This window comes from Dasypus novemcinctus, chromosome 9 (assembly GCF_030445035.2).
Source record: "Dasypus novemcinctus isolate mDasNov1 chromosome 9, mDasNov1.1.hap2, whole genome shotgun sequence".
Taxonomy (NCBI): domain Eukaryota; kingdom Metazoa; phylum Chordata; class Mammalia; order Cingulata; family Dasypodidae; genus Dasypus; species Dasypus novemcinctus.
In genome coordinates this window covers 83,189,224-83,210,180 of record NC_080681.1, presented here as the reverse complement: position 1 = coordinate 83,210,180, position 20,957 = coordinate 83,189,224, and the positions used below count along the sequence as shown (strand labels likewise).

The 20,957-nt window shown below is 35.9% G+C and overlaps 1 protein-coding gene across 1 annotated transcript in view; it reads right to left on the bottom strand.

Moving 5' to 3' along the window:
- AGBL4 (AGBL carboxypeptidase 4) overlaps positions 1-20,957 on the bottom strand; it is a 1,887,457-nt gene that overhangs the window by 1,489,885 nt on the left and 376,615 nt on the right. The gene's annotated exons all lie outside the window — the stretch shown is intronic.

Genomic DNA, 20,957 nt, shown 5'->3' with positions numbered 1-20,957 from the left:
GATATGTAAGTTAAACAACACACTCTTAATCAGTGGGTCAAGGAGGAAATAAATCAGTAACTACCTTGAAATGAATGAAAATAAGAACACAACAAATCAAAACATATGGGATGCAGCAAAAAGCAGTGCTGAAAGGGCAGTTTATACCCATAAATGCCTATATTAAATAAGAAAAAAGAGCTAAAATCAAAGACCTAATTGCAAACCTGGGCAACTAGAAAAAGAGCAACAAACTAATCCCAAAGCAAGCAGAAAGAAGTAAATAACAAAGATTAGAGCAAAGCTCAATGAAATTGAGAATTAAAATGCACTAGGAAAAAAATAACAAAACCAAAAGCTGGTTCTTTGAGAAGATTAATAAAACTGACAACTGCTTAACTAGACCAACAACAACAACAAAAAATAGAGAGAAGATGCAAATACATAAAATAAAAAATGAAGGAGGGGATATCACCACTGATCCCACAGAAATAGAGTATCATAGGAGGATCCTTTGAAAAAGTGTATGCCCAACAAGATGGATAATTTAGATGAAATGGATGAATTTCTAGGAACACAAAAACAGTCTACATTGACAAAAGAAGAAACTGATGAACTCAACAGACCAATCACAAGTAATGAGATTGAATTAGTAATCAAAAGCCTCCCAACTAAGACAACCCAGGATCAGAAAGCTTTACAGGTGAATCCTACCAATCATTCCAGAAAGAATTAACACCAATCCTGCTTAAACTCTTCTAAAAAAATTGAGAAGGGAACATTGCCTAACTCATTCTATGATGCCAACATCAACCTAATATCAAATCATATAAAGATGCCAAAAGAAAAAGAAAACTACAGATCAGTCTCTCTAATGAACCTGGATGCTAAAATCCTCAACAATACTTGCTAATCATAATCAGCAACACATCAGTCAAATTATATACCAATACCAAGTGGGTTTTATCCCTGGTATGCAAGATCTGGAATAAGACAAGGATGCCCTCTGTCACCGTTCTTATATATCATTGTCTTAGAAGTCCTTGCTCAAGCACTTAGGCCATGAATAGATAAAAAAGACGTCCAAATTGGAAAGAAAGAAGTGAAAATTCACTCTTTGCAGATGACATGATCTTATACATAGAAAACCTGATAAATCTCCATAAAGCTTCTAAAGCTGATAAATGGGTTCAGTAGAGTGGCAGGATATAAGATCAATGCACAAAAATCAGAAGCATTTCTGCACACCAATAATGAGCAATCTGAAGAGGAAATCAAGATAAAAATTCCATTTATAATAGCAACTAAAAGAATCAAATTAAGGAATAAACTTAAGTAAAGATGTAAAGGACTTGTACACAGAACTCTACACAACATCTTTAAGGAAATCAAAGAAGATCTACATAAATGGAAGAATATTTCATGTTCATGGACTGGAAGACTAAACATCATTAAGATGTATGTCCTACCCAAATTGATTTATAGATTTAATACAATCCCAATAAAAACTACCACAATATTTTTTACTGAATTGGAAGAGTTAATTATGAAATTTATTTAGAAGGACAAAGGGCATTGAATACCCAAAATCATATTGAAAATGAAAAATGAAATTGGAGAATTCATGCTGCCTAACTTTAAAGCATACTACAAAGCTACAATGTTCAAAACAGCTTGGTATTGGGACAAGGATAGGCATAGTGACCAATGGAACTGAATTGAGAGTTCTGATATAAATCCTCACATATGTGGCCAAGTGATATTTGAGAAGGCCATCAAGTTCACTCAACTGGTATAGAATGGCCTCTTCAACAAATGGTGCTTGAAGAACTGGATATCCATATTCAGAAGAACAAGAGAGGATCACCATCTTGGCCCTATATAAAAATTGACTCAAAATGGATCAAAGACCTAAGACTTTATTTTATTTGTTAAAACTGAGTACCTTAGTTTTAACTAAGAGCCAAGACTATAGAGCTCCTGGAAGCTAATGTAGGGAGGCATTTATGAGATCTTGTAGTAGGAAATGGTTTCATAAACTTTACACCAAATACATGAACAATGAAAGATAAAATAGATAAATGGGTCCGCCTCAAAATTAAAAATTTTGTGCTTCAAGGGAGTTTTTCAAGAAAGTGAAAAGACAGCTTATTCAATGTGAGAAAATATTGGGTAATCATTTATCCAATAAGGGCCTTATATCCAACATACATAAAGAAATCTTTCATCTCAAAAATAAAAAGACAAACAAACCATTTAAAAACATATAACAGATTTGAATGGACACTTCTCCAAAAAAGAAAAACAAATGACTAAAAAGCACACAAAAAGATGTTCAACATCACTAGCTATTAGAGAAATGTAAATCAAAACTATGATAGCCACACTGGTGGCTATTAAAAAAACAGAACTGTAAGTGTTAGAGAGGATGTGGAGAAAAGGGAACACTCATCCACTGCTGGTGGGAATACAGAATGATGCAGTCATTGTGGAGGACAGTTTGATGGTTCCTCAGGAAGCTAACTATAGAACTGCTATATGATCCAGCAATTCCACTTTAGACTATATACCCAGAAGAACTGAAAGCAGGGACATGAACAGATATATGCACACCAATGTTCATAACAGCATTATTCACTATTACCAAAAGTTGGAAGGAACCCAAGTATCCATCAACAGACGAATGGATAAACAAATCATGGTATATGCATACAATGGAATATTACTAAGCTGTAAGGAGGAATGTAGTATTAACACACAGGACAACATGGATGAATCTTGAAGACATTATGTTGAATGAATTAAGCCAGTCACTGAAGGACAAATATCTCATGACCTTATTGATATGACTTAAACCAATTGAGCAGACTCCCAGAGCTAGAATCTGGAAGATAGGTTATCCAGAGTCAGAACTGGAGTAGAGGGAGATGGGCCGGTGCTCAATAAGGGCAAAATCTATGACAAGGTGGAAGGGGGAGGTTAGGCAGTGGATGGGGTGATAGTGGTGCAGTGATGTGATTGAGTTCAATGGCGCTGGAATGTGGGAGGGGGGTAAGGTAGAGGGGGTTTAGATGGACTATCCATGGAAATGGGGGGAAGGCAGGAGGAAGGAGTAAGTGAACTCTGGGTATTTGTAGGAATGTGGTATATACTATAATCTTGAGAATGTTCACTGGCAAGTGTGACAGAGAGGGTTACTGGTACAGTGTGTTTGGGGTGGAGGGATATGTGACACAGGGTGCAGCTGGGGCATGCTTCTACAGAAATGTAAATGGTCATCTTATTATAGCGTATAATATCAGTGGATGGAGATCCATACAATAAATAAGAAAATATTAAACTCCCATCCTATGGAGTCCTGCTACGTTCTCAGTTAGAGAGGCAATAGTCTCTTGAGAATGTAGGCAATGCCTAATAAAAGAAAACAGATCAGTATGTCAAGTCCAAGTCCTCAATATTATTGCATGTAAGTATGAACCTTATTCTTAAAAAATTGAAACTTACTGGATACCATAAAGTTCTGAGGTGAAGGGGAAGGAAAAATAGAATAGATGAACATAGGACATTTTTAGGGCTATGGAATTGTTCTGCATGATCCCGAAATGATGGCTACAGGCCATTTTAAATTTTTGTCAAAACTTTTTAAAGTGTATGGTGCAAATATAAACCACTGACCATATTTAGTAGCAATGCTTCAATATTTGTACATCAATTGAAATAAATGTACCAAACACATAAAATGCTATTACTGGGGATTGGAGGAAGGCTTTGGGAATATGCTAATCCCCTATATTTTCTAAATGATTTTTTAATAACCTAAAGCATCTATGAAGATAAAGCAAAAAAAATAAGACACTGGGGGAACATACAGAAGAAACTATCACTGTACATAAAAGAAAAGAGATCTTAGGGAAATAAAACACACAATGAAAGAATTTTTAATTTCTTTTTTATTTTAAATTTTTGTATTTTATTTGCTATTTTCAAATTATTATTACTATCTTATTTTCTTTTTCTTTTGGCTTTGTTTTGGGGGAGATTTTGGATCACAGAAAGGTCACAACTGTGAAAGGGGAGGAAACAGTGATCAGGGGATATGGGGGGAGGGGTGCACCTGGAGCATGTTTCTATGGTCTATGAATATGTTCAAGTGTTCATGGGGCATTGTCTCAGTGGGTGAAGACCCCACACAATAACTGAAAGAATATTTAATTTCCATCCTGAGAAGTCTTGCTACATTCTCTAGTAGAGCAGCAAGAATTCCCTAAGTACAAAGTCAGTGCTAGCAAAGGAGGACAAACCATTACATGAGTCCTTTGATATGGATGGTTGTAGGTATAAAACTTTTCACATGAAATTGAAACGTAGCCTAGTATTATATGTTACCTAAGAGTTATCTCCTGAAGGTCTCCTTGTTGCTCAAATGTGGGCCTCTCTCTAAGCAAAATTCAGCATATAAATGCAGTACCTTTCAACAAGTGTAGGACATAATTCCCAGGGATGAGGCTCCCTGGCACCAAGAGATTATTAACAAGCACCAACAAGTGATACATTTGGAAAAAGACCTTGGTCAAAAGGGGGAAATATTAAGTACAAATGAGTTTTTATGGCTAAGAGATTTCAAAGTGAGTTGGGAGACCATTTCAGAGGTTACACTGCTGCATGTTTCAGCATGACCTCATTGATTGCCACAGTAAACAGTGCCTCAAACTGTGGGCTCCTGAGGGCTTTAGAGACATGCAGGCACCACAGGCAGGGTAGAAAATCTCAGGAATTTGCCACCCTATCAGTGGGCCTTACTTTGGAATATATGTTCCGCAATGTAACAGACTTAGACTCATTTAGAATTTTCCTACACATGTTTCTTCTGCCCCTGTAATTTGAACCTATAATTAGACTATATTCATTAAATACATGTCCCAGAGACTTAAATCTTAAGACTGTTCATAAGCTAGTTGAGCCCTGAATCTCAGGAGTGTTGCAATACCTACTTGTCCAGGACAACTACCTAAGGATGATGAAGGACAACACCCATCCCCCCAAAAAAGAGTATCTACAACTGCAAGCAAGATATTTCCATCCATCTTCCTCATGGGATCTTAGCCCCCTCTCAATCAGAAATAGAGTGGGCATCACTACTCCAAAATCCTCATGATTGAGGAATGAACAAACATAAGAGGGGAACGCAATTATGAACTAAAGTAGACTTACTAGTTTAGCAATGGGAGAACTTATATTATGGGTATGAAAGAAGTGGCCACCAGAGATTCTGAGGGGAGGAAGCAGGAAGAATAGGTGTAACATGGGGCATTTGGGGGACATTAGAATTGTCCTGCATGGCATTGCACAGATACAGGTCATTTTACATTTTGTCAAAACCTATTAAAATTGTGTGGTACAAAGTGTAAACTATAATGCAAACTATAGACCATAGTTAGTAGCTATGCTTCAATGTGTGTTCATCAATTGTAACAAATGTACCACACTAATGAAAGATGTTGTTAATGTGGGAAAGTGTTAGGAGGGGGAGGAGGTGGGGTATATGGGATTTCCCTATATTTTTATGTAACATTTATATAATCTAAAGCTTCTTTAAAAATAAAAATAATTAAATAACTATATTCTAATTTTCTAAAACTAAGAAAAACCTAAAAACAGAGACCTTACTGTACACCTGGAAGAACTAGAAAGAGAACAACAAACCAATTACAAAGCAAGCAGAAGGAAGTAAATAACAAAGATTAGAGAAGAATTAAAATGAAATTGAGAATTAAAAAAACTTAACTAAACCAGGTATCACCACTGACTCCACAGAAATAAAGAGAGGATACTTAGAAAAATTGAGTGCCTACAAGATAGACAATTTAGATGAAATGGTCAAATTTCTAGAAACACACAAGCAACCTACAGCAATGAAAGAAGAAACCGATAAGTGAACAGACCAATCACAAGTAGTAAGATTGAATCAGTTATCAAAAACCTCGCAACCAAGAAAAGCCCAGGTCTGGATGGTTTTACAGGTGAATTCTACCAATTATTCCAGAAAGAACTAATACAAATCCTGCTCAAAATCTTCCAAAAAAAAACTGAAGAGAAGGTAACATTTCCTAATCATTCTATGATGCCAACATCATTCTAATACCAAAGCCACATAAAGATGTAACAAGAAAACTACAGACCAATCTCTCTAAAGTACTCAAAAATCTTCAACAAAATACTTACTAATTGAATCCAACAACACGTCAATAAAATTATACACCATGATCAAGTTGATTTTATCCTAGATATCCAAGGAAGGTTTAACATAACAAAATCAATTAAAACTATAGATCAAATTAACAAAAATCACACAATCTCTATTGATGTACAAAAGGCACTTGACATAATAGAGCATCCTTTTTTAAATAAAAACACTTCAAAAGACAGAAGTAGAAGGAAACTTCCTCAGTATGATAAAAAGCATATATGAAAAAACTCACAGCTAATATATTCAATGTTGAAAGGCTAAAGGCTTTCCCACTGGAACAAGACAAGGATGCCCACTGTCACCACTCATATTTAACATTGTATTAGAAGTACTTGCTTGAGCAAGGACATCCAAATGGGAAATACAGAAGTAAAACTATCACTATTTTCAGATGACATGATCCTATATGTAAAAAGTCCTGAAAAAACTACAGCAAAGATTCTAGAGCTGATAGCTTCAATAAAGTGGTAGAATATCAGATCAACACACACAAAAAAACTAGTGTTTCTGGAAACAAAAATTGAACAGCCTGAAGAGAAAAATCAAGAAATATAAGTAAATTTATAATAGCAATGAAAAGAATAAAATAATTAGGAGCAAACTTAACTAAGAATGTAAAGGACTTGTACACAGGAAACTAGAAAACATTGCTAAAGGAAATCAAATAAGACCCAAATAATGGAAGAATATTCCATGTTCATAGATTGGAAGACTAAATATCATTAAGATTTCTATCCTACCCAAATTTATTTACAGGCTCAATGCAATCCCAATAAAGATTTCAGCAGCATTTTTTACTGAACTGGAAAAGCTAATTATGAAATTTATTGGGAAGGGTAAAGGGGCCCAAATAGCCAAAATCATCTTGAAAAGGAAAAACAAATTTGGAGAAATTATGCTACCTGACTTTAAAGCATACTACAGAGCTACACTGATCAAAACTTCATGATATTGGCATAAGGACAGACATACTGACTAATGGAAGCAACCTGAGAGTTCAGATATAAATCCACACATATTCAGCCAAGTGATATTCACCAAGGTCACAAAGCCCACTCAATGGGGAGAGAATAATCTCTTCAACAAATGGTGCTTGGAGAACTTGATATCCATATCCAAAAGAATGAGAGTATCACCATCTCATGCTTTATTCAAAAATTAATTCAATATGGATCAAAGACCTAAATACAAGAGCCAAGACCATAAAGCTCCCAGAAGCTAATGTAGGGAAGTATCTATGATATCTTGAAGTAGCAAACAGTTTCATAAACTTTACACCAAATACAAGTGCAATGAAAGAAAAACATATAAATGGAACCTCCTGCAAAATTAGAAACTTTTATCTTTCAAAGGTGTTTGTCACCTAGTTGATAAAGGCCTAATATCCAGCATATATAAAGAAATCTTATATCTCAAAAATTAAAATCCAATCCATTTTTCCTTTTTTTAAATTGTATTTTTTGAAGATACATAAATCACAAAAAATGTTACCTTGAAAAATGTAAGAGGTCCCCATATACCCCACACCCTATCCCACCCCATTCCTCCCATACCAAAAACCTCTTTCATCATTGTGGCACATTCATTGCATTTGGTGAATACATTTGGGAGCACTGCTGCACCACATGGATAATAGTTTCCATTGTTGTATACACTCTCCCCCAGGCCATTCAGTGGGTTATGGCAGGATATATAAAGTTCAGCATCTGTCCCTGCAATATCATTTAGGACAACTCCAAGTCCCAAAAAATGCCCCCACATCACATCTCTTCTTCCCTCTCCCTGCCCTCAGCAACTACCATGGACACATTCCTCACATCAATGCTACAATTTCTTCCATTACTAGTCACAATAGTTCCATAGTAGAATACCAGTAAGTCCACTCTAACCCATATTTTATTCCTCCATCCTGTGGACCCTGGGATGGTGATGTCCTTCTCTACCTCTATATCGAGAGGGGGCTTAAATCAAACATGGCTGATGGATGCAATTATCCTGCTTGCAATTGTAGGCACTCTCGGTTCCCTGCTGTGGTGGTTGACCATCTTCACTTCCCTGTTAGCTGACCTGGGTCAGACCAGAGAGTAGGAGTTGCAACTCTGCAGAGGCTCAGGGTCCAGTGGGCACATGGCCAGTCCAGATATTCAAATCTCCTGAGTATACACCAACCCAGAACCAACCACAAGTTCAGTAAAAGTGACAGAAGAGCCATGTGTAGAAAGGTCATATCTGAGTCCAACCTATTTTAAAAATGAGCAAGAGATATGAAATAGACACTTTTCCAAAGAGGAAATACAAATGGCTAAAAAGCACATGAAAAGATCCTCAACATCACTAGCTATTAAAGAAATGCAAATCAAAACTACAATGAGATATTATCTTATACCTATTTTACTGTACACCAATGTCCATCGAAGCATTATTCACTATTGCCAAAAGTTGGAAGCACTCCCAAGTGACCAATAACAGATAAATGGATAAAGAAAATGCGGTACATACATAGAATGGAATATTACTCAGCTTTAAGAAGGAATGAAGTACTGACAGATGCGACAACATGAATGAATTTGGAAGACTTTATATTGAGAGAAGTGAGCTAGTCACTGAATTTCAAGTAAATTACAAACATTGGATCAGGTCACTGATACAAACTAAGGATACTGAGCAGACTCAGAAGTAGAGTCAGGAATATAGGTTACCAGGAGATAGAAAGGGAGTAGAGAGTGGTGATCCGATGCTCTATCTGGAAAGAATCTATGGTAAGTTGGATAGGGGAGGTTTGGCAGTGGGGTGCTGGTGGTGCAATGACATGAGTGTGTCGATGATGCTGAAGTGTGAGTGTGAACAGGATTGAGAGGTGGGTTGGGCTGGGGATAGGGCTGGATGTAGGAACAACCTTTCTACAGGCTGTCCATCAGACTTGCCCAGGACCACACACAAAAAAATGATGATGATGGACATACTCTATCACAAAAAGCAAATAGTATACACAACTGCAAGAAAAAGAGTTCCTTCCATCTTCCTTTTAAGTTCTAAGTGCTCTCTCAATCTGAAGCAAAGCAGGCATGACCATGCCAAAATCCTCAAGGTTGACCAAAGTAGACTGATTGTTATTGTAGTAATAGAAAAAGCTGTAATACTGATATAAAGATAGTTATATATAGGTTATATATAGGTTCTGAGGTAAGGGAAAGGGATATATAGGTGGAACATAGAGCATTTTAGAGCATTGTAATTGTTCTGCATGATATTGCAATGATGAATACAAGCCATTATACATTTTTCCAAAACCTGCAAAATTGTACAATGCAAAGTGTAAACTATAATGTAAACTATAGGCAACGGTTGATAGCAATGCTTCAATATTTGTCCATCAATTGTAACAAATATACCCTACTAATGTAAGATTTATTAATAGGAGAAAATGTTAGAGGGGAGGGGGTGGGGTATATAGGAATTCCCTATATTTTCAAGGTAACTTTTCTATAATCTAAAACTTCTTTAAAAATAAAGTTAAAATGTGGTGTTTTGAAGTCACATACTAATAAGTTGGAACTATGTATTTTTCTCTTCATATCTGGTAATGTTGCTTCAGATATTTTGGAGTTCTGTTGTTAAGTGCCCATAAAATTGTTCTTTTTGATGAATTGACAGTTTCCTCGATATAGCGTTCTTCATTCCTTCCAATGCTTTTTCACTTAATGTCTACTTTATATGATATTTATAGCCACCCCTGCTCTCTTTCGGTAACTACTTGCATGGAAGATTTTTATCATCCTTTCATTTTCTACGTACTAGAGTCTTTGAATTTAAGGGGAGTATCTTGAAAAAGTATATCATTGGGTCATACTGTTTAATCCATTCACCAAATCTCTGCATTTTGACTGGAAGGAATAATCCATTTAAATCTGAAGAAATCACTAATAATGCAGGACTTCTTTCTTTTTGCTTTTTGGATTTTGTAGGTCTTAAACATTTTTGGCCTTCAATTCTTCCATAACTGCCCTCTTTTGTATTTAGTTGATCTTTTGTAATGAACCCTTTAGAGTCTCTCCTATTTTCCTTCTGTTATATTTTTCAGATATTTTCTTTGTGGTTACCATGGGCTTTATACTTAATGTCCTAAATGTGTAACAATGCTGTTTGATTTGTTACCAAATTAACTTTCATAGCATACACACACTAGCATACCCCACTGACCCCCTACCTTTATGTTGCTCTTGTACAAAACTATATCTGCATATATTTTGCTTCCAAAGTCACAGACCTATCATTACTTTTTGTGCATTTGAATTTTATAGCCTGTAATAAGTAAAAAGTAGAGTTATAAATAGAAAATACAATAGTACTGGCATGCATATTTACCCATGTAGTTACCTTTACTGAGATCTTTATGTCTTTATGCACCTTTGATCTATTCTCTAGTGCTCTTTCCTTCTAATCGGAAGAACTTAAGCTTTTCTTTAGGGTCATTCTAGAAGTGATGATCTGCCTCAGGTTTTGTTTATCTGGGGATGCCTGAATCCTGCCTTATTTTGAGTACCAGTTTTGTTTGATATATTATTATTGATTGGCAATTTTTCAGCACCTTAAATATTTCATCCTACTGCCTTCTTGGCTCTATGGTCTCTGATGAGAAAATGTCAATTAATCTTATTGAGGCATCCTTGTATTATCAGGGGTTCTTAAAAAGGGGTATGTGAGTTTAAATCTTAGATATAGAATACATAGTAATTTAGAAAAATTGAATAAAGGAACAATAAATTGGGTTATCAAAAATGAAAAAGCTTTGTTTTTGACACTTTGCCTTTCATCACTGCTATAGGTGTTGCCCTGTATGTAAAGTGGCAAGGCAATTTCTTCCATTTCTTCCTCGGTGTCTACATCCTTTCTTTTTTTTTTTTCTAATTATTAAGTTTGTCTTCACATAAATTTTAGATCACAGTAATTCACATATACAATATATGGTACTCCAACATATCCAATATCAAACACTTTGTCCCTTCCCCAGCAATGATCTTTTTACATGTTCATATTATATTTGCTGCAGCTGATATACAGATACTGAAACAATAGTTTTCAAACATGGTTCCATTTAGGTTTACATTATGGTTTATGTTTTAGACTATACACTTTTCTAAATTTTTAGTTACCTTATGTTTTACATTATGGTTTATATTTTCGCTTATAGACTTTTATACATTTTTGGTGTAATTGAACATGTCCTATATCCATCACTGTATGATCCTGTGGAACACTTCCACTGCCCCACAGTTACACTGATTCCATGTATTCAATACCTCTTTCCCCCTCCCCTCAGGACCCACCATGACAATCAATCTTCATTACTTTGAAGGAACATATTCAGAGATACTTGCAACAATGTTGAGGGCTTGACATATTTGACTGTCCTAACCCATTGGGAGCCACCAATTCTCTCAAGAGATACAATTCCCTCGGTTTGAGAACATCAGTCCTCCCCAGGATGTGGGTATACCTTCACTCTCATTGTATGGGTCTCCACCCAATGATATAACCCACTGTGACAAAATAAGCACTCACACACTTCCTAGAAACTTTCCCTGTCTCAGATGCCCCCCCCCCCTTAGCATCTTAAACAGATAACCTTCTGTATTATATTTTCCAAAGAGTTTTCTCTACATTACAATTTCAGCCACATACCTGATAATCTCCTATGTTCAAATGTCCCCCCCACCCTTGTCCCAATTTCTTGGGCCATCTGACCCATCCTCCCATCCTTAGCCCCACTCAAGCCCACAAAGCTCCACCAAAATGTATCCCTATGTCCCCAATTTATCCCTTCCCTGTCCAAATATTTACCTCCCAGTTATCATAGAATTCACCCATGTAGGGGTCAGCTCACAACCTTCCTCTACCCTCCAACTTCCTTTAAGTTTATCACCCAGTCTCCAGCTCACTATATTCCATTTTACTATTAATGGAATCTGGCAATGTATTGAGCTTCCTTTTTGAAGAAGTTTTGGACTACAGAGAGGTTCAAATATGGTGGGGGAGGAGCACTTGTGTGGGGTGTTATTGGTGGGGGGCACATGGCTGGGAGGGAGTTCTCCAGGGCATGTATACAGGGTACATAGAAAGGTTTGGATATTTTCATAGTGATTTCACTTGGAAAAGACAGCTGAGAGAGTGCTGGGTTCCTGGCCAGGGGAGCTCTATCACATTCCCCAATGGAACAAGAAAAATCCACCAAGTGCAATGGCAAAGACCAACAAAGATGGATGGCCCAACAATGAGCCCTTGATACTGATGACTCTGATCATGAGCCTGTGTGTGTGAAATATGAACTAGGCCTAGAGCTGCAGGGTGCCTAAGAGTTACCTCCTGAGAGCCTCCATGTCGCTCAAATGTGGCCAACTCTCTAAGCCAAACTCAGCATGTAGATGCATTGTCTCCCCGCCAGCGTGGAACATGACTCCAGGGGATGAGTCTCCCTGGTGCTAAGGGATTACTACCAAGCATCAGCTGATGATGTAACTAGAAAAAGACCTTGAACAAAGGGGTCAACTCAGACCAGCAGAATATCTCAGCCTACATGTAATATCAGGAGTTAAAAACTGCTTTTTGACTTTGGATAAAAGGAGGAAATGGAAAGGACAAGTGAGTTTATATGGCTATGAGTCTCGAAAAAAGAGTCAGGAGGTCATCAGAGGGGTGATGCTTATACACACCTTAGCAGAGTACCAGGGACAGCCAAGGTAGATGGAAACCCAGGTACTGGTTCTCCTGAGGGCTACAGAGACCCACAGGTACTATGGTCATGGCAGATGGCTCTGGAGTTCAGGGCCATGTCAGTTGGCCCTACTTTGGAGCTTGTGTTTCTGAGTGTGATGGAGCTGGACTCAGATATGACCTTTCTACACATGCCTCTTCTGTTACTTTTACCAGACCTGTGGTTGATGTTTGGGTTGGTGTTTATTCAGGAGACCTGAACCTCTGGACTGTCCATGTGACGGCCAGGCCCTGGGCCTCAGAAGACTTGCAACTCCTACTATCTGGTTTGTTGGACTTACCCTGGCCAGCTGACAGGGAGGTGAAGAGGGTCAACCACCACAGTGGGGAGCCAAGAGTACCTAGAACACCAGCAGAATTGCATCCATCATCCAGGTGGAATCTAAGCGCCCTCTTGATGTAGAAGGGGACTAGACATAACCATCCCAGGGTCCACAGGATGGAGGAATAGAGTATGGATTAGAGTGGATTTACTGGTGTTCTGCTGGGAACTATTGTGATTAGCAAGGGAAGAAATTGTAGTAGTGGCCATGGTGGCTGCTGACGGTAGGGAGATGGAAGAAGAGATATGGTATGGGGGCATTTTCAGGATTTGGAATTGTCCTGGGTGGTGCTACAAGGATGGATGCTGGACATTGTGTGTCCTGCTGTGGCCCACTGGGTGGACTGGGGGAGAGTGTGGACTACAACATGAACCACTGTCCATGTGGTGCAGCAGTGCTCCAGAATGTATTCACCAGGTGCAGGGGACGTGCCGCGATGATGGAAAAGGTTGTTGATGTGGGAAGGGTGAGGTGGGTGGGGTGGGGGTATATGAGGACCTCATATTTTTTTAACGTAACATTTAAAAGAAAATAAGAAAAAAAAGGGGGGCGGTCTATGAGCTTGAATTGAAAGTAAAAAAAAAAACCGCATTATTCTTGTGGGGTTGGTGTGGGTGTGATATATTTATTAAATAATACACATATAGTGTGGACTTAGTACGGAGTTCATGGTTTTCACCTGACTGGCAAAGGGATCCATGGAACAAAAAAGGTTAAGAACCCCTGTTGTATATGCTGTATTACACCTGTTTGCTGACTTTCAGGATTGTTTATCTTTGGCATTTAACAGATTGATTATAATGTGTCTCAGTGTGGATCTCTTTGAATTTAACAAGTGTGCCTGTTTAGAATTCATTGAACTTCTTAGATTTATACATTCTTGTCTTTTGTTATTTGGAGGAAGTTTTCAACCATTATTTCTTCCAATATTTTACTGACCCTTTTCAATCTCTCTTGTCCTTCTGGAACTTCCATGATGCATATGTTGGTATGATTAAGGGTGTCACATATTCATAATGTTCTTATGTTAGAAATAAATAAGATCTGCATTTAAAAATACTTCCAAATATTCATAAGTCAAAGATGACATCACAAGGAGAATTAAAAATTACTTTCAGTTGAAAGACAACAAAAATACAACTTATCAAAAGTAGGATTCTTTTTTTGTGGCTGCATAACTGCAATCTCTCTCTCTTTATGCATCTTCTCTTTTGTCACTTATAAAGACATTTGTCACTGGTTTTAGGACCTGTAGTAGAGTTCTCCAGAGAAACAGAATATATACGTATATGTATGTATGTGTGTAAGTAAATATTAAAAGATTTATTATAGGAATATTATAGGAATTGGCTCATGTGACCATGGTGTTTGACAAATCTAAATTCTATTGGGCATGCTGCAAGTTGGATATTTGATGAAGGTGAAGTTTAATTCCCCAGAAGAAGCTGCAATCTGGGAAGTCTATTTAATTCTCCCAGAAGAAGATGGCTGCTGACTAGAGAGAGAAATTCTTCTTTATGACTTCTGAAATCCTCACTTCAGGTTTCAGGACCTCCTACTGATTGTTTAGGGAGACTCTTCTCACTGATGAAGTAATCACCTTTGTTGATGATAGATGTACTCAGTCACAGCTATACTTACCTGCTTAACGATTTAAATCCATCTACAAAATACATTCACAATAACAATAGTAGAAATGTTTGCTTAAATAAACAAATGGGCATCATAACCTAGCCAACTTGGCACATGAGATGAGCCGTCACAGGGCCCATCCATATAACCCAGAATGATCTCTTCTCAAGATCTTTAATTTAATTATATCTGCAAATATGGTTTATCCAAATAAGTTCACATTCACAGGTTATGGGACACAGTTATATAGATATCAATTTAGGGACCACCACTCAATCCACTAAGCAGTGTTTAAAGGAAAATTAACATCTCTACATGGTTATAGTAGAGAAGAATAAAAATATTTTTAAAATGGTCTAAAGTTACAACAAAATAGAAAGAACAAAGAATAAGAACAAAATAACCAATATAAGAAGAAAGAAGAAATGATACTAACATTGAGATGAGAAACGCAAAAAAAGTTATAACATATATTAATAAAAAATAAAGGGACAAAATGGCTGAAGAAAGCACTGCCTTTAGAGTAGTAACATGGAATGTTAAGGGATTAAACTTTCCAATCAAAAGACAAAGAGTGGCAGAATGGATTTTTTAAAAGCATGATTCAATTATATGTTGTTTACTAAAGACTCACCTTAGACACATGATACAAATAGGTTGAATTTGAGAGGATGGAAAAAGATATTACATGCAAATAGCAATCGAAAAAGAGCTGGGTAGATATACTAATATCAGAATAAATACACTTTAATTCAAAAGCCGTTACAAGGGAAAAAGAAAGATATTAGATAATAATGAAAGGGGAAATCCATCACAAAATAACAATCATAACTATTTATGCACCGAAGCACAGTAGGCCCAAAATACAGGTGGCAAACACTGCAAAACTGAAAGGAGAAATACACACCTTTACAATAGTATGTGGGGAATTCAAGGCACCATTTTCATGATTAAATAGTACATCTAGACAGAAGATCAATAAGTAAAAGAATACTATGGTAAATGAACCAAACCTAATAGACATGTATAGAACACTGCACCCCAAAACAGGAGGACGTACATTCTTCTCATGTGTAAATGGATCATTCTCCAGGAAAGACCACATTTTGGGCCACAAAACAAGTCCCAAGAAATTTAAAATGACTGAAATTATACAACGCATCTTCTCTTAAAATAATGGAATGAAGCCTGAAATCAATAACAGGCAGAGAACTGGAAAATCCACAAATATATGGAAATAAATAACATACCTTTACACAACCATTGGGTCAAAGAAGAAAGTGCAAGGGAAATAACTAGATATCTCAAGACAAATGTAAATGAGAGTACAACACAACAAAACTTATGGGATGCATTGAAGAGAGTGTTGAGAGGGAAATTTACAGCCTTAAATACTATTAAAAGAGAAGGAAAAACCCTCAGCAACATACTAGCAATAGCAGACTCCAACAGTAGGTTAAAAGAATTATACAACATGAGCAAATAGGTTTTAGCCCATGTATGCAAGGGTGGTTCAATATTAGAAAATCAATCTAATATACCATATTAACAAAACAAAGGGGGGGGAAATCACATAATATCTCGATTGAAGCAAAAAAAAAGCACAAAACCAATCATCCTTTCTTAAAAAAAAAACACTTAGAGAAACAGGAATAAAAGGAAACTTCATCAATATGACAGAGGGAGTATATTTTTTAAAAAACCCACAGTTGACATACTCAATGGTGAAAGACTGAAAGGCTTCCTTCTAAGATCTGTAACAAGAAAAGGATGCTCACTGTCACCAATCCTATTCAATATACTACTAGAGAAGTTAGGAAAGCAAAGGAAATAGTCACTCAATTTGGAAAGGAAGAAGTAAAAATTTCATTATTTGCAGATGATCTTATATATAAAAAATCCTGATAAATCTATGCCAAAGCTACTAGAGCTAATAAACACATTCAGCAAAGTGGTGGGGTACAACATCAACAATCAAAAATCAGCAGTGTTTTTATACACTAGTATGAGCAATTTGAGTAGGAAATCAAGAAAAAATTTTCATTTACAATATCAACTAAAAAAATCAAATATCTAGGAATAAATTTAACCAAGGATGTAAGGCAATTATCTCAGAAAACTAAAAAACTTTGCTAAAAAAAAATCAAAGAAGATGTAAATAAATGTAAGGGTATTCCATGCTCATAGATGGGAAAACTAAACATTGTTAACATGCCAATTTTACCTAAAATGATTTACAGATTAAACACAATCCCTATCAAAATTCCAACAGCTTACTTTTCGGAAATGGAAAAGCCAATGGTCAAATTTACATGAAGGGTGAGGGGCCCCAAATAGCAAAAAGCATCTTGAAAAAGAATGATATTGAAGAACTCATATTCCCTGTTTAAAGTTTATTACAAAGCTACAGTGGTCAAAACAGCATGACCCTGGTGCAAGGATAGATATATAGACAAATGGTATTAAATTGAGAGAACAGAAATTGATTCTCATATATATGGTCAGGTCAATTGATTCTTGCCAAGGCTGCCAAATCCATTCAATTGTGAAAGAATATTCTCTTCAACAAATGGTGCTGGGAGAACTGGATATCTATGTGCAAGAGAATGAGAAAGGACCCCTATTCTCACACAATATACAAAAATTAACTCAAAATAGATCAAAGATGTAAATATAAGAACCAGACTATAAAACTCCTAGAAGAAAATGTAGGAAAGCATCTACAAGATGTTGTGTTAGGCACTGATTTATTACAGTTGATATCCAAAGCTTAAGAAACAAAAGAAAAGATAAATTGGGTCTCATCAAAATTTAAAACTTTTTCATATTAGGAAAATAAAAAGACAACCTACTCAATAAGAGAAAATATTTGGAAACCACAAATGCAATAAGGGTTTAATATCCAGTATATATAAAGAAATCCTACAACTTGACAATAAAAAGACAACCCAATTTTTTTTTTAATGGGTAAAAAAGTTCAATAGAAATTTCTCCACAGAGGGTATACAAATAGCTAAAAAACACACAAAAAGATGATCATTATTAGCTATTAGGAAAATGAAAAAAACAGAAAATACTAGTGTTGGTGAGGATTTGGAGAAATAGGAACACTCATTATTACTGGAGTAATTAAAAATGGTGCATCTACTGCAGAAGACAGTTTGGTAGTTCCTTGGAAAGCTAAGTATAGAATTAACATGTGAACTAGCAATTTTCTACTAGGGATATACCCGAAAGAATTGAAAGCAAGGACTTAATCATTTGTACACCAATGTTCATAGCAACATTATTCACAACTGTCATAAGATGGAAGCACCCAAGTGTCCATCAACCAATGACTGGATAAACAAAATTTGGTGTAAACATACAATGAATATTATTCAGCATTAAAAAGGAATGAAGTTTTGGTTCATGCAAAAACAACATGGATGAATCCTGACAATATTAGGTTGAGTGAAATAAATTGGACACAAAAGGACAAATATTGTATAATGTAACTTGTTTTAAATAATTAGACAAAATAGATTAATAGAGCTAAAATCTAGACTATAGGTTACCAGGAACTGCACTGGGGGTAAGGAATGGGGAGTTAATATTTAATTTGAACAGAATTTCTATATAGGTTGATTTTAAAGTTTTGAAAATGGATGACGGTAATGGTAGCACAACACTTTTAGTGTAATTAACAGTACTGAATTATATATGTGAATGCTGTTAAAGGGGGGAATTTTAGGTCATATATATGTTAGTAGAATAAAAATAATATAATATATAGTACTATACAACACAGTGAAACCTATTTTAAATGATAGAATATAATTACTAGTGTGTTTATAAAAATGTTCTTTCATGAATTATAACAAATGTACCACACTAATGAAATTGTTCAAAATAGGTGGTATATGGGAAAAAAATACTCCTTAATGTAAACTATGACTACAATTAATAGTATAATTATAATATTCTTTCCTCAATTTTAACAAAGTTACAACACTACTGCAAAATATTAATAATAGGGGAACATATGGGAACACTATTTTTACATTGTTTCTCTGTAAATCCATAACTTCTCTAATTAAAACAATTTTTTAAATTATAATATATCTATCTTGATGTACTATACAATAATAATGATGACAATAAATTATTCCAAATTTCTTGATCTTTTTTAGTTACAGGAAATAAGTCTTTTTTAAAAATATTTACATATATAACAAATAATATATATGCTTTAGTTTGCTATAGGACTGCCAATGCAAAGTACCAGAAACTGGTTGATTATTATAATTGGATTTTTTATTTAAGGAGGTACTGGGGATTGAACAAGGACCTCATACATGGGAAGCAGGCACTCAACCACTGAGCTACATCTGCTCCCCAATGAGAACTGTTTTTTTCACTTGTTTGTTTTGTTTTTAGGAGGTACCAGGGATCAAATCCAGGTCCTCATACATGAGAAGCAGGCACTCAACTACTTGAGCTACATCTGCTCCCCAATGGGAATTTTATTTAAGGTATAAGTTTACACGTCTAAGGCCAGGAAATGTCCCTATCAAGGCACCATCAGAGATACTTTCTCAACAAATTCAGCTACGATTGATCCTAGAGTCCTGTCACATGGCAATCAGGCAAGACTATGGGGTCTGCAGACCTCTCTCAAGTTTCTCCTTGAACTCATCTGTGGCCAATTAGTCATCTCTCCATAGGCCTGAGCTTCTCTGGGCTTCTCTCCTTCAGCTCAGCTGTGGGCGAACCTGGAGTCCTTTCTCCCACATGGCCCAATCAAATACAGCAAGAGGGAGAAGACCCACGCTGCTTATGTCCCACTGTCATAGTCTAATCAAAAGGCCCCATGACCACAGGGATGGGCTAATTAAAAAACATAACCTTTTCCTTTTTGGGATTCATAAAAACTTCAAACTGCCACTATATATTAAAATGCATATCAGATTTTATTGTAGATAATTATAAAATGACCAACAACAGACTTCCAAGAAGAAAAGTACACTGCATTTGGATATTTCTGTGAGGAACTTAAAAGAATAACATGAGTCCATGTACAAAGGAGGAACAATGTAAACAATGAATGTTTCTGTTTAACATCATTTGTCCATTTACTTTGAAATGAATGTTAACAGCTAACAATTACGGTGTTTACTATACACCAAACATTCTTCTTAGTACTATAACTAGGTTACCTCATTTAATCTTCATAACAACCCCAGAAGGTAGTTTCTATTATCATTCTCATTATACTGTACAGAAACTGTATTACAGAGATAAGTAATTTACTCAAGGTCATAAAACCATAGCTGGACATTTTAATACAAATTGACAATCTCTATTTTAAATGGAGAGTGCAGTCCACCTCCATTTATTTCAATTACTGAAATAGTTTTAAACAATTTTTTAAATTACTCTTCCTTTGTTATACTACTGCTGCCTTCTGCTGTACTGATCAAATTTTCATTGTTTTCTTTGTTCTCTCTGTTAATTTAGAACTTTTTCATTCTATATATGTTCTAGGAGTACCCCAGAAAACCATGTTCTTTAACTTAATCCATTCCTGTGGGTATGAACTCATTGTAAATAGGACATTTTGATGAGAATAATTCACTTAAGATGTGGTCAAACTTAATCAGGATTTGTCTTAACCTATTACTAGAGTCCTTTACAAGAAGGATGAAATCCTGACACATGCCAAAAAGAAAAGTAAATGAAAAAACAAACAAACCTAAAAAACACCTTCACAGGAAAACAAGAAGTAGAGGAAGGGGATAAACAGGCATCATCCAGTCAGCAGATGCATTCATCTGAATCAACCCAGAGGGAGTAAGGGACTATTTAATTGTAAATTTTTGAGTTTGGTGACCAGATATCTTGGTGACTAGAAGACTGGTGATGCACTAAGTCTAACAGAAAGTAGATGAAGGGAAGATAGTATAAAATAAAGTTTTAGACATGTTGAGATTAAGGTATGCCTGGATCATTCAAATGATCATCCA